Source organism: Dendrobates tinctorius, unplaced genomic scaffold (genome assembly GCF_039654945.1).
Source record: "Dendrobates tinctorius isolate UK_male_01 unplaced genomic scaffold, ASM3965494v1 ptg000272l, whole genome shotgun sequence".
Classification (NCBI taxonomy): Eukaryota; Metazoa; Chordata; class Amphibia; order Anura; family Dendrobatidae; genus Dendrobates; species Dendrobates tinctorius.
In genome coordinates, this window is record NW_027361939.1 from 13050532 (window position 1) to 13062474 (window position 11943).

General features: G+C 45.0%; 2 non-coding genes across 2 annotated transcripts; both read right to left on the reverse strand.

The window, feature by feature from the left end:
• Nucleotides 1-1140: 1140 nt before the first annotated feature.
• Nucleotides 1141-1213, reverse strand: TRNAR-CCU (transfer RNA arginine (anticodon CCU)). Its single transcript has one exon. It is a non-coding gene; the product is annotated as a tRNA-Arg (tRNA).
• A 124-nt stretch (nt 1214-1337) lies between these two features.
• TRNAI-UAU (transfer RNA isoleucine (anticodon UAU)) lies at nt 1338-1430 on the reverse strand. Its single transcript is given in 2 exon segments — nt 1338-1373; nt 1393-1430. It is a non-coding gene; the product is annotated as a tRNA-Ile (tRNA).
• Nucleotides 1431-11943: the final 10513 nt, after the last annotated feature.

Sequence of the window (11943 nt, forward strand, 5' to 3'; positions counted from 1 at the left end):
AGAGCCAATCATAATTGGGAGCATCCCATCTTGGAGGTGTGGAAAAACGTATCCGCTAGAAAACGGATCCAACGGATAGGGAAAAGGGATGCCAACGGATGGGACGGATCTGTTTTTTGACGGATCCGTACATAAATTAGTGTAGCGGATCCGTAGAAAAACGGATCCGTTCCATCAGCTGGCATCCGTTTTTACACAATTTTGGCGGATCCGCCATTTTCACTTTTTGGCGGATTTTGACTGATTTCAAAAAACTGTGTGAAACAGGCCTAAAGGATAAATTCTCCAAAAAAAAAGGGACATTTGAAAGGGGATTGCTCTTCAGGAAATTAACTATTGCTTACAACAGGTTTGGGCGGGGGTTTATAATAATGTTTGACAATATGTATTCTACCATATCACAATCTTTCTTAAAAATGAAAAATTTGTGCGCTAGGTCCTTTTAGACTCAAACATCCTGGGATTTTTTCAGGAAATGCGCACATACATTTGCCGCAATGAACACACGTTGACGCTATAGTTTGCACTGAAGCATCTAATGAGGGATTGCCAAAATTCTTCTGAATTCAGGGGCAAAAGGGTCATCTGTGACATCACCTTTTGTGATTCCTAGATCCTGTGTTAAAAGCTGCGTACAGAGGTGTTGTCAGTCTTTGTAACCCTACCTCTGATATTAAGGTGAAACTGCTCGAGAACGACAGGATATACAAGTCCAAAATAGCTCCAGTGGCCAGGGTGAAAATTGAAAGATTACTCATTTTGTTTTTTAATAAAGAACATGATATGGAAAACCATTGTCAAAAATGTTCCAAAAATGGTTCTTTTTTCACTTATTATTTTATATTTTGAGATTTGCAAACATTGTGTGGTTGAAAGCATATCTATATCTTAGAAAATATACTCTGTGGTATTCGGGGCATTAATGAAGATGAAAACAATTAAGATGCTAGGCTTTTCCGCCACACAAGGTCGATACTGTTGCATGTTAACCCTTCTCTCAGTACATAGAAAGGATTGCTCTAAATGGCAGAGGTTTGCAAGAACTAAGTAACGAGAAAACAAAACAATCGTCCAGTAGAAAAGTTTTCACCTGCACCATCAACATTCCATGAGATGCTCTTGGAAAGGGAAATCCACAAGCACCCCAGATGGGACTCGAACCCACAATCCCTGGCTTAGGAGGCCAGTGCCTTATCCATTAGGCCACTGGGGCTGGATAGTAAAGGTAAAAAATAAAAAAAAAAATTTCCTCATAAGAGTGAAGCAATCGCCACCAAATCATGAAGCGATTCAACTACTTCATTAGTCAAAAATACTAAAGAAAGACAAGAAAAGAATGCTCCAGGTGAGGGTCGAACTCACAACCTCAGCATTGCTCAACAGTTACTGCTTTATAAGTACCGCACGCTGACCGATTGCACCACTGGAGCCATGTGGGTATGGATGGAAAGGATAAATTCTTAAAAAAAAAAAAAAGAGACATTTGAAAGGGAATTGTTCTTCAGGAAATTAACTATTGCTTACAACAGGTTTGGGCGGCGGCTTATAATAATGTTTGACAATATGTATTCTACCATATCGCAATCTTTCTTAAAAATGAGAAATTTGTGCGCTGGGTCTTTTTAGACTCAAACATCCTGGGATTTTTTTCAGGAAATGCGCACGTACATTTGCTGCAATGAACACACGTTGACGCTATAGTTTGCATTGCAGCATTTAATGAGGGTTTGCCAAAATTCTTCTGAATTCAGGGGCAAAAGGGTCATCTGTGACATCACCTTTTGTGATTCCTAGATCCTGTTTTAACAGCTGCATACAGAGGTGTTGTCAGTCTTTGTAACCCTACCTCTGACATTAAGGTGAAACTGCTCGAGAACGACAGGATGTACGAGTCCAAAATAGCTCCAGTGGCCAGGGTGAAAATTGAAAGATTACTCATTTTGTTTTTTAATAAAGAACATGATATGAAAAACCATTGTCAAAAATGTTCCAAAAATGGTTCACTTTTTTCACTTATTTTATATTTTGAGATTTGCAAACATTGTGTGGTTGAAAGCATATCCATATCTTAGAAAATATACTCTGTGGTATTCGGGGCATTAATGAAGATGAAAACAATTAAGATGCTAGGCTTTTCCGCCACACAAAGTCGATACTGTTGCGTGTTAACACTTCTCTCAGTACATAGAAAGGATCGCTCTAAATGGCAGAGGTTTGAAAGAACTAAGTCATGAGAAAACAAGACAATCGTCCAGTAAAACAGTTTTCACCTGCACCATCAACATTCCATGAGACGCTGTTGGAAAGGGAAATCTACAAGCACTCGAACCCACAATCCCTGGCTTAGGAGGCCAGTGCCTTATCCATTAGGCCACTGGGGCTGGATAGCAATGGTAAAAAAATAAAAAAAAAAAAATTTTCTCATAAGAGTGAAGCAATCGCCACCAAATCATGAACCGATTCAACTACTTCAGTAGTCAAAAATACTAAAGAAAGACAAGAAAAGAAAAGAATGCTCCAGGTGATGGTCAAACTCTCAACCTCGGCATTGCTCAACAGTTACTGCTTTATAAGTACCGCACGCTGACCGATTGCACCACTGGAGCCATGCAGGGACAGATGGAAAGGATAAATTCTCCAAAAAAAGAGACATTTGAAAGGGGATTGTTCTTCAGGAAATTAACTATTGCTTACAACAGGTTTGGGCGGGGGTTTATAATAATGTTTGACAATATGTATTCTACCATATCGCAATCTTTCTTAAAAATAAGAAATTTGTGCGCTGGGTCTTTTTAGACTCAAACATCCTGGGATTTTTTCAGGAAATGCGCACGTACATTTGCTGCAATGAACACATGTTGACACTATAGTTTGCATTGAAGCATCTAATGAGGGTTTGCCAAAATTCTTCTGAATTTAGGGGCAAAAGGGTCATCTGTGACATCACCTTTTGTGATTCCTAGATCCTGTTTTAACAGCTGCATACAGAGGTGTTGTCAGTCTTTGTAACCCTACCTCTGATATTAAGGTGAAACTGCTCGAGAACGACAGGATGTACGAGTCCAAAATAGCTCCAGTGGCCAGGGTGAAAATTGAAAGATTACTCATTTTGTTTTTTAATAAAGAACATGATATGGAAAACCATTGTCAAAAATGGTTCACTTTTTTCACTTATTATTTTATATTTTGAGATTTGCAAACATTGTGTGGTTGAAAGCATATCCATATCTTAGAAAATATACTCTGTGGTATTCGGGGCATTAATGAAGATGAAAACAATTAAGATGCTAGGCTTTTCCGCCACACAAAGTCGATACTGTTGCGTGTTAACACTTCTCTCAGTACATAGAAAGGATCGCTCTAAATTGCAGAGGTTTGCAAGAACTAAGCCACAAGAAAACAAGACTTTCGTCCAGTAGAACAGTTTTCACCGGCACCATCAACATTCCATGAGATGCTGTTGGAAAGCACCCCAGATGGGACTCAAACCCACAATCCCTGGCTTAGGAGGCCAGTGTCTTATCCATTAGGCCACTGGGGCTGGACAGCAAAAATTTAAAAAAAAAAAAAAATTTCCTCAAAAGAGTGAAGCAATCGCCACCAAATCATGAACCGATTCAACTTCTTCAGTACTCAAAAATACTAAAGAAAGGGGAGCCGTGTTACGTGTTACAGAACCACTCAGCACCCAGAATATGTTGTGAAGTTATATGTATGTATAATAGGTTCTATGTGAGATGCATGTCCCTAATGTATCAGCAGTGTCCGCCCTCCCTCCACCCTTGTAATTCCCACAGTAAACATACGCAGGCTCCGGCCACCTGCGGATTTTGTAATGCATGTCTGACCTGACGCTTGTCTATTGGCCTGCCCTCTGTATCTGTGTGATATATTCTGTGTCCTGTGAGTAAAGTGTTGTCAGACTGGAAATACATGGAGAAGCAGTGATCTTTTATATGCGCCCATGCACTCAGAGGAATTCCAGCCAGCGTCATTCATTCAGACTCCAGCCAACGCAGAGCGGACCTCCGAAATCACGGGGTGGTACTGAAAGAGGTACCCCAGCTTGGTAGACCCCATTACACTGGTGGCAGACAGTGGGATTTGATACCCCTTCTACAGGAGGAAAGGAATGAACGGAAAATAATTACCAGAAGTTAAAGAGGACAACATTAAAAGATCTGGTGGAAGTCCGAGGGTTGATCGCCAGCAACAAAACAAAAGCAGATTTGATAGCAGCCATCATGAAACATGACAGTGCAGCGCCCCCCAATGTGAACGTGGAGGAGACCGAATTCCAGAGGGAGGTAAAGAACAGACTGGCGTTCTATGGCCCAAACCCTGCAGTAGAGATCATACGAGAGGTGATGGCTGATGTGCGTACTGATCTGAAGGAAAAGATGGCCGAGTGGACCAGGATAGAGCTAGCCAAGATGGAAATGGCAGAGCGGACCAAAGTGGAGCTGGCAAAGATGGAGATGGCAGAGCTGAGAGAGGAGAGTCAGCGAGCAGGGGGAGCTCTGGCCTTCGACCAGGTACCTTCAACAGTAAGCCACAAAAAGATCCAGTACAATGCCTTCCGACAGTTGGGGGAGGCAGAGGAAGACATTGATGGCTTTCTACAGGACTTTGAGCGGCAGTGTGCCCTTCATCAAGTAAAGCCGGAGGAACGTGTTCAGATTCTGGCCAGCAAGCTGACAGGCCGGGCAGCGGACGCCTATCGCACAGTACCTGATGAGGACTGTATGGACTATGAGCGGATCAAAGAAGTGATCATGGCCCGGTATGCGCTGACACCAGAGGCATACCGCCAAAAGTTCCGCGGACTTATAAAATGCGTAACCGATACCCACGCTGAATGGGCCTGTAAATTACAGCGGTCACTGCTACAGTGGGTACAAGGGCGCCAAGCAACCACTAAGGAAGACGTCCTCCAGCTCTTCCTGTTAGAACGATTCTTTAATGGACTAAACCCCCAGACACAGGAATGGCTTCGGGACAGGCGGCCAACGACTCTTGAGGAAGCCGCTCGTCTGGCCGATGAACAACATGATGCCAGGAAGCCGCAGTTCTCCGTATCAACGACTAACCAAGGGGTGGAAGAGATGGAGGAAGTGCTGCATGAAGTAGACCCTGTGCAGGCAGCCCGGGCAGATAATCGACAACAGCATCGACAGGTCGTGTGGGTTAATGGGAAACGTATGCAGGGACTAAGAGATTCCGGAGCAACTTTGACCCTTGTGAAGCCTCATCTCGTCCGGGACCAAGAGAAGACGGACCGGACAGTGGCAGTCCGTGTAGTAGGGGGAGCCATACATCGACTACCACTGCCAGGATTCAACTGAACTGGGGAGTCAGGGATGGCCTTGTTGAGGTCGGCTTGATGGAGGATTTGCCTGCAGACATCTTGCTGGGAAATGACTTGGGGTCCATGTTGTCTGCATTCTCGGTGGCCCCTCAGGCTGAGCCCTATCCTGTGACCACCCAGAGACAAGCTTGAGCTGCGGAGGCAGAATCACACTCAGAGGAGGCCCAGGTAAGACATCCCAGCCCTGCACGTATTCCCATAGCCAGACATTTCTTGGGCCACCCCAGACGAATTTAAGAGGGAGTTACTTGAGGATCCTTCATTAGAGGGATATCGTTGGAAGGCACAGGAGGGGAGAGGGGCACTAGAAGGGGAACAGTTTGTATGGAAGCAGGGACTCCTCTACCGGATCACAGAGCAGCACCACACAGGGACGAGCCAGTTATGAGTCACTGTAGGAGGCAAAAACAGAATTGCAGGCTAAGTCCAGAAAACCAGAGAAGTTGGCAGCTATCGGATTGCAGACCCCTGAACCTATCAACAACAACTAGCAGTAGCCGTGGGGGGTTCCTATGATGCCCTAGACCCCTCGATCACAGCCGGAGAACTGCCTAGCCTAAAGACAGAAAAGGAAATCTAAACTGCCCCAGAGCAGACCCCAAAGCAATAGGCAGCCCCCAACATATAATGACGGTGAAGCAACAAGAAAAAACACTAACACAGATAGAAAGATAGACTCAGCAAATGATGGGGCCCAAGCTAACTAGAAGGACAGGATAGGAAAGCTGCTGTCTGCAATCCGCAAAAAACCCTATCAAAATAAGAGCCAAAAGACTGACAGGGAAAAAGGCCCTGAAGACGCTAGGCTTCAAAAAGACTATGTCAGTACTCAGGTATTTTCTGAAGACAGAGCAAACCGACAAAAAAGGAATTCAGCTCACCCCAGCAGGGAATGGCAGAATCCAGAAAAGCAAGGCAAACTAAAACCAAAACACAAATGCAAAAAGGCAAAGCAGAAAACTTAGCTTTTGAGGAGCAGGAATCAGACTGGTCTACTAGAATTCCACAGAGAAATCACCAGCGAGGCAGAAGGGCGTCGGCTGCCTTATATCCAGTCAGAGATCCCCGTCGCCCAGTCATCCTCTTCCAGCTCAGGTGCTTGGTAATCAGCCTCACTACCTTCCTTCACCAGAAGAGGGAGTTCATCAGACCTCAATGGTGAAGGGGAAAATGAACTCACAACAGTACCTCCCCCTTGAGGAGGGGTCACCGAACCCTTATCCACGCCACCAGGGCGATCAGGGTGAGCCCGATGAAAGGCACGCACCAATCTTTTGGCATGAATATCAGAGGCAGAGACCCAGGAATTATCCTCCTGACCATAACCCTTCCACTTAACCAAATACTGGAGTCTCCGTCTAGCCAGACGGGAATCCAGTATCTTCTCTACCTCATATTCCATGTTACCTTCAACCAATACAGGGTCCGGAGGTGCCACCCCAGGAACTACTGGTTCAACAAACCTCTTCAACAAGGACTTATGAAACACATTATGGATTTTAAATGTGACAGGAAGAGCCAACCGAAAAGAGACCGGATTAATGATCTCCAAAATCTTGTAAGGCCCAATAAATCTAGGCTTAAACTTAGGAGAAGCTACCTTCATAGCGATATTTTTTGATGATAACCAAACCATATCACCCACCTTAAACTGGGGACCAACGGTCCTATGTCGGTTGGAAAACCGCTGGGCCTTTTCCTGGGAGAGAGATAGCTTATCCACCACTTGGTCCCAGATCTGGTGCATTCTCTCCACCACAATGTCAACACCTGGGCAGGCAGAAGGCTCCACCTGCCCTGAAGAAAATCAAGGATGAAACCCAAAGTTACAAAAAAAAGGTGACATCAAAGTGGCAGAACTAGCTCTATTATTTAAAGCAAATTCGGCCAAAGGCAAAAATGAAACCCAATCATCCTGATCAGCGGAAATAAATCATCTCAAATACGACTCCAAGGTCTGTTTTTTTCTCTCCGTCTGCCCATTGGTCTGAGGGTGAAGCGCAGAGGAGAAGGACAACTGAATTCCCAGCTTGGAACAGAACGTCCTCCAAAATCTAGACACAAACTGAACTCCTCTGTCAGATACAACATTCTCAGGAATACCGTGCAAGCGAACCACCTGTTGCAAAAACAGGGGCACCAACTCAGAAGAAGATGGCAACTTAGGGAGTGGTACAAGATGAACCATCTTAGAGAACCTATCACAAATTACCCAAATAACAGTCATTCTCTGAGAGACAGGCATATCAGAGATGAAATCCATTGAAATATGGGTCCATGGCCTCCTGGGCACTGGCAAAGGCATCAACAACCCACTAGAGCGAGAACAAGGTTTAGACAGGGAGCAAGTCCCACAGGACTGCACAAAATTCCTGACATCATGAGACAAGGTGGGCCACCAAAAAGAGCGACTCACCAGATCTCTAGTACCAAAAATACCTGGATGACCAGCCAATGCAGAGCAATGAACTTCAGACATCTCTCTCTTCTTCCACTGGTCAGGAACATACAACTTTCCACTGGGACAACGCTCAGGTTTGTCCTCCTGGAACTCTTCCAGAGCACGTCTCAAATCGGGCGAGATGGCAGAAAGAACTACCCCTTCGCCTAAGACGGTAGCAGGCTTGGTCACCACAGTAGAATCAGCAAAGAAGCTCCTAGAAAGAGCGTCAGCCTTGACATTCTTAGTGCCAGGAAAAAAAGAGACCACAAAATCAAAACGTGTAAAAAACAAGGCCCATCTAGCCTGTCTAGGGTTCAAGCGTCTGGCCGACTCCAGGTAAATCAAATTCTTGTGGTCAGTGAGGACCACGACTTGATGTTTAGCTCCCTCCAATCAATGTCTCCTGTTGTGAGTTCATTTTCCCCTTCGTCACTGAGGTCTGGTGAACTCCCTATTCTGGTAAAGGAAGGTAATGAGCCTGATTATCAGGCACCTGAGCCTAATGAGGATGACTGGCTGAGTGGAGTCACGGACTGGATATAAGGCTGCCGACGCCCTTCTGCCCTGCGGGTGATTTCTCTGTGGACTTCTAGGACACCAGTCTGATTCCTGCTCCTCTAAAGCTAAGTTTTCTGCTTTGCCTGTTAGCATTTGTTTTTTGTTTTCTTTGCTTTTCTGGATTCTGCCATTCCCTGCTGGGGTGAGCTGAATTTCCTTTTGCCTGTTGCTCTGTCTTCAGAATATTCCTGAGTACTGACATAGCTTTTTTGAAGCCTAGCGTCTTCAGGGCCTTTTTCACTGTCAGTCTGTTGGCTCTTGTTTTTATAGGGTTTTTCACGGATTGCAGACAGCAGCCTTCCTGTCCTTTCCTATCTAGTTAGCTTGGGCCCCATCTTTGTTCAGTCTATCTTTCTGTCTGTGTTAGTGTTTTCATCTTGCTTCACCGTCATTATATGTGGGGGGCTGCCTATTGCTTTGGGGTCTGCTCTGGGGCAGTTTAGATTTCCCCTTTCTTTCTTTAGGCCTATTTAATACTCCGGCTGTGATCGAGGGGTCTAGGGCATCGTAGGAACCCCCCACGGCTACTGTTAGTTGTTGTGATAGGATCAGGGGTCTGCAATCCGATAGCTGCCAACTGCTCTGGTTTTCTGGACTTAGCTAGCATTTCTGTTTTTGCCTCCTACGGTGACTCAATCATAACAGAATCACCCGCCATACCGCAGATCCTAGGGTACTCAATAGCAGGAAAGAATTGTGTTTAAAAAAAAAAAGTGTGTGTATATTCTTTCCTCTATATCTCTGAGGCCGTAGGGGGAATTTTTTTTTCTCTCAATGGAGATAAAGCAATTGTCTGATCGTGTGGAGCAGCTCGCTGCGGAAGTGCGGGGTATTTCCGCCTACCTTGCTCGTTCGCATGCTGTTGAACCAAAGATCCCTACACCTGATGTATTTTTTGGGGATCGATCTAAATTTTTGAGTTTCAAAAATAATTGTAAATTATTTTTTGCCTTGAAGCCTAACTCGTCAGGGAGCTCCGCGCAGGAGGTTAAAATTGTCATCTCTTTGCTGCGTGGCGATCCCCAGGATTGGGCATTTTCTTTGAAACCAGATGATCCTATTCTGACTAATGTAAACGCATTCTTTCAAGCTTTGGGGTTGTTGTATGACGAACCTAATGCTATTGATCAAGCTGAAAAGACCCTGTTGGCATTGAACCAGGGTCAAGATTCTGCAGAGTTGTACTGTCAAAAGTTCCGAAAGTGGGCGGTCCTTACTACCTGGAATGATAATGCCTTGGCAGCTCTCTTTCGGAAGGGTTTGTCAGAAGCCGTAAAAGATACTATGGTGGGATTTCCTGTTCCCTCTGGTCTGGACGATTCTATGTCATTAGTCATTCAGGTTGATCGGCGTTTACGTGAACGCAGGATTGCACGAGAGGTGTCGCCACCGGTTGAACAGACGTCTGAACCTATGCAATGTGATAGAGTTTCGTCTAAGGCGCAACATCAGGAGTTCAGAAGGCGTAATAAGCTGTGTTTTTTCTGTGGAGATGCCTCGCATATTATTTCTGTCTGTCCTAAACGAGAGAAACGCTTTGCACACACGTTTTCTGTGGGTGGTGTTCAACCTAAGTTTCTTCTGGCAATTACTCTGATCTGCTCCCTGTCCACATTTTCCGCCAAGGCTTTTGTGGATTCAGGAGCAGCGCTAAACCTAATGGACTTGGATTTTGCTAAACATTGTGGATTTCCGATGACACCTCTGCAGATGCCTATCCCTTTGAGGGGGATTGATGCTACTCCTTTGGCTAAAAATAAACCTCAGTTTTGGACCCAGGTGGTCATGCGGGTCGCCCCAGACCATCAAGAAAATTGCAGATTTTTGGTGTTGCATGGTCTGCATGATGCCGTTGTTCTGGGGTTTCCCTGGTTGCAAATTCATAATCCAGTTTTGGATTGGAAATCTGTGTCTGTGGTGAGTTGGGGTTGTCGGTGTGCCTTTAGTGAGGCTCCGGTTTTTTCCACCTCTCCTCAGTCGCATGATGTTCCTGACTATTTGGCGGACTTTTATGATGTATTTAGTGAGAATGAGTCTGCGTCCTTGCCTCCTCATAGGAGTTATGACTGTGCAATTGAACTAAGCCCGGGGTGTAAATTTCCCAAGGGTCGGCTCTTCAATTTATCTGTACCCGAGCACGAGGCTATGCGGTCCTATATTAAGGAGGCGTTGGAGAAGGGTCATATTAGACCATTTTCTTCACCCTTAGGTGCCGTTTTTTTTTTGTGGCCAAAAAGGATGGTTCTTTAAGGCCTTGTATTGATTATCGTGCCCTCAATATTTAATTACTATTAAATATCAGTATCCGTTACCCCTGATTTCGGATCTATTCTCTAGAGTTAGAGGTGCTTGCTGGTTTACCAAGCTTGACCTCAGGGGGCGTATAATCTTATCCGCATTAAGCAGGGGGATGAATGGAAGACAGCGTTTAATACTCCGGAGGGACATTTTGAGCACCTGGTGATGCCTTTTGGGCTCAATAATGCACCTTCCGTCTTCCAGTGCTTCATGAACGATATTTTCCAAGACTTTGTCGATAAATTTTTGATTATCTATCTGGATGATATTTTGATCTTCTCCAAGGATTGGGATTCTCATGTGGAACATATTCGGACTGTGTTCCGGATCTTGAGGGAGAATTCCCTGTATGTCAAAGGATCGAAATGCCTTTTTGGAGTACAGAGGATTTCATTTTTGGGATTTATTTTGTCTCCGTCAACTATTGAAATGGACCCGGCCAAGGTACAGGCCATTTATGATTGGGTTCAGCCAAAATTTCTTTGAAGGCCCTCCAGAAGTTTTTGGGTTTTGCTAATTTTTATCGGAAATTTATAGCAAAATTTTCTAGTATTGCCAAGCCATTGACTGATCTGACTAAGAAGGGTGCTGATGTGTTGAATTGGTCTCCGGAGGCTGTTGCTTCCTTTCAGGAGCTGAAGCGAAGATTTACCTCCGCCCCGGTTTTGCGGCAACCTGATGTCTCACTCCCGTTCCAGGTAGAGGTGGATGCTTCTGAGATCGGTGCAGGAGCTGTTTTGTCCCAAAAGGATCCTGTAACATCTAAAATGAATCCCTGTGCTTTCTTTTCCCGAAAGTTCTCTCCATCTGAACGTAACTATGATGTGGGGAATCGGGAACTGCTGGCCATGAAATGGGCATTTGAGGAGTGGAGACATTGGTTGGAGGGAGCTAAACATCAAGTTGTGGTCCTCACTGACCACAAGAATTTGATTTACCTAGAGTCGGCTAAACGCTTGAACCCTAGACAGGCTAGGTGGGCCTTGTTTTTTACACGTTTTGATTTTGTGGTCTCTTTTCTTCCTGGAACTAAGAATGTCAAGGCAGATGCCCTCTCTAGGAGTTTCTTTGCTGATTATCCTGTGGTGACCAAGCCTGCTACCATCTTAGGCGAAGGAGTAGTTCTTTCTGCCATCTCGCCCGATTTGAGACTTGCTCTGCAAGAGTTCCAGGAGGACAAACCTGAGCGTTGTCCCAGTGGAAAGTTGTATGTTCCTGACCAGTGGAAGAAGAGAGTGATGTCTGAAGTTCATTGCTCTGCATTGGCTGGTCATCC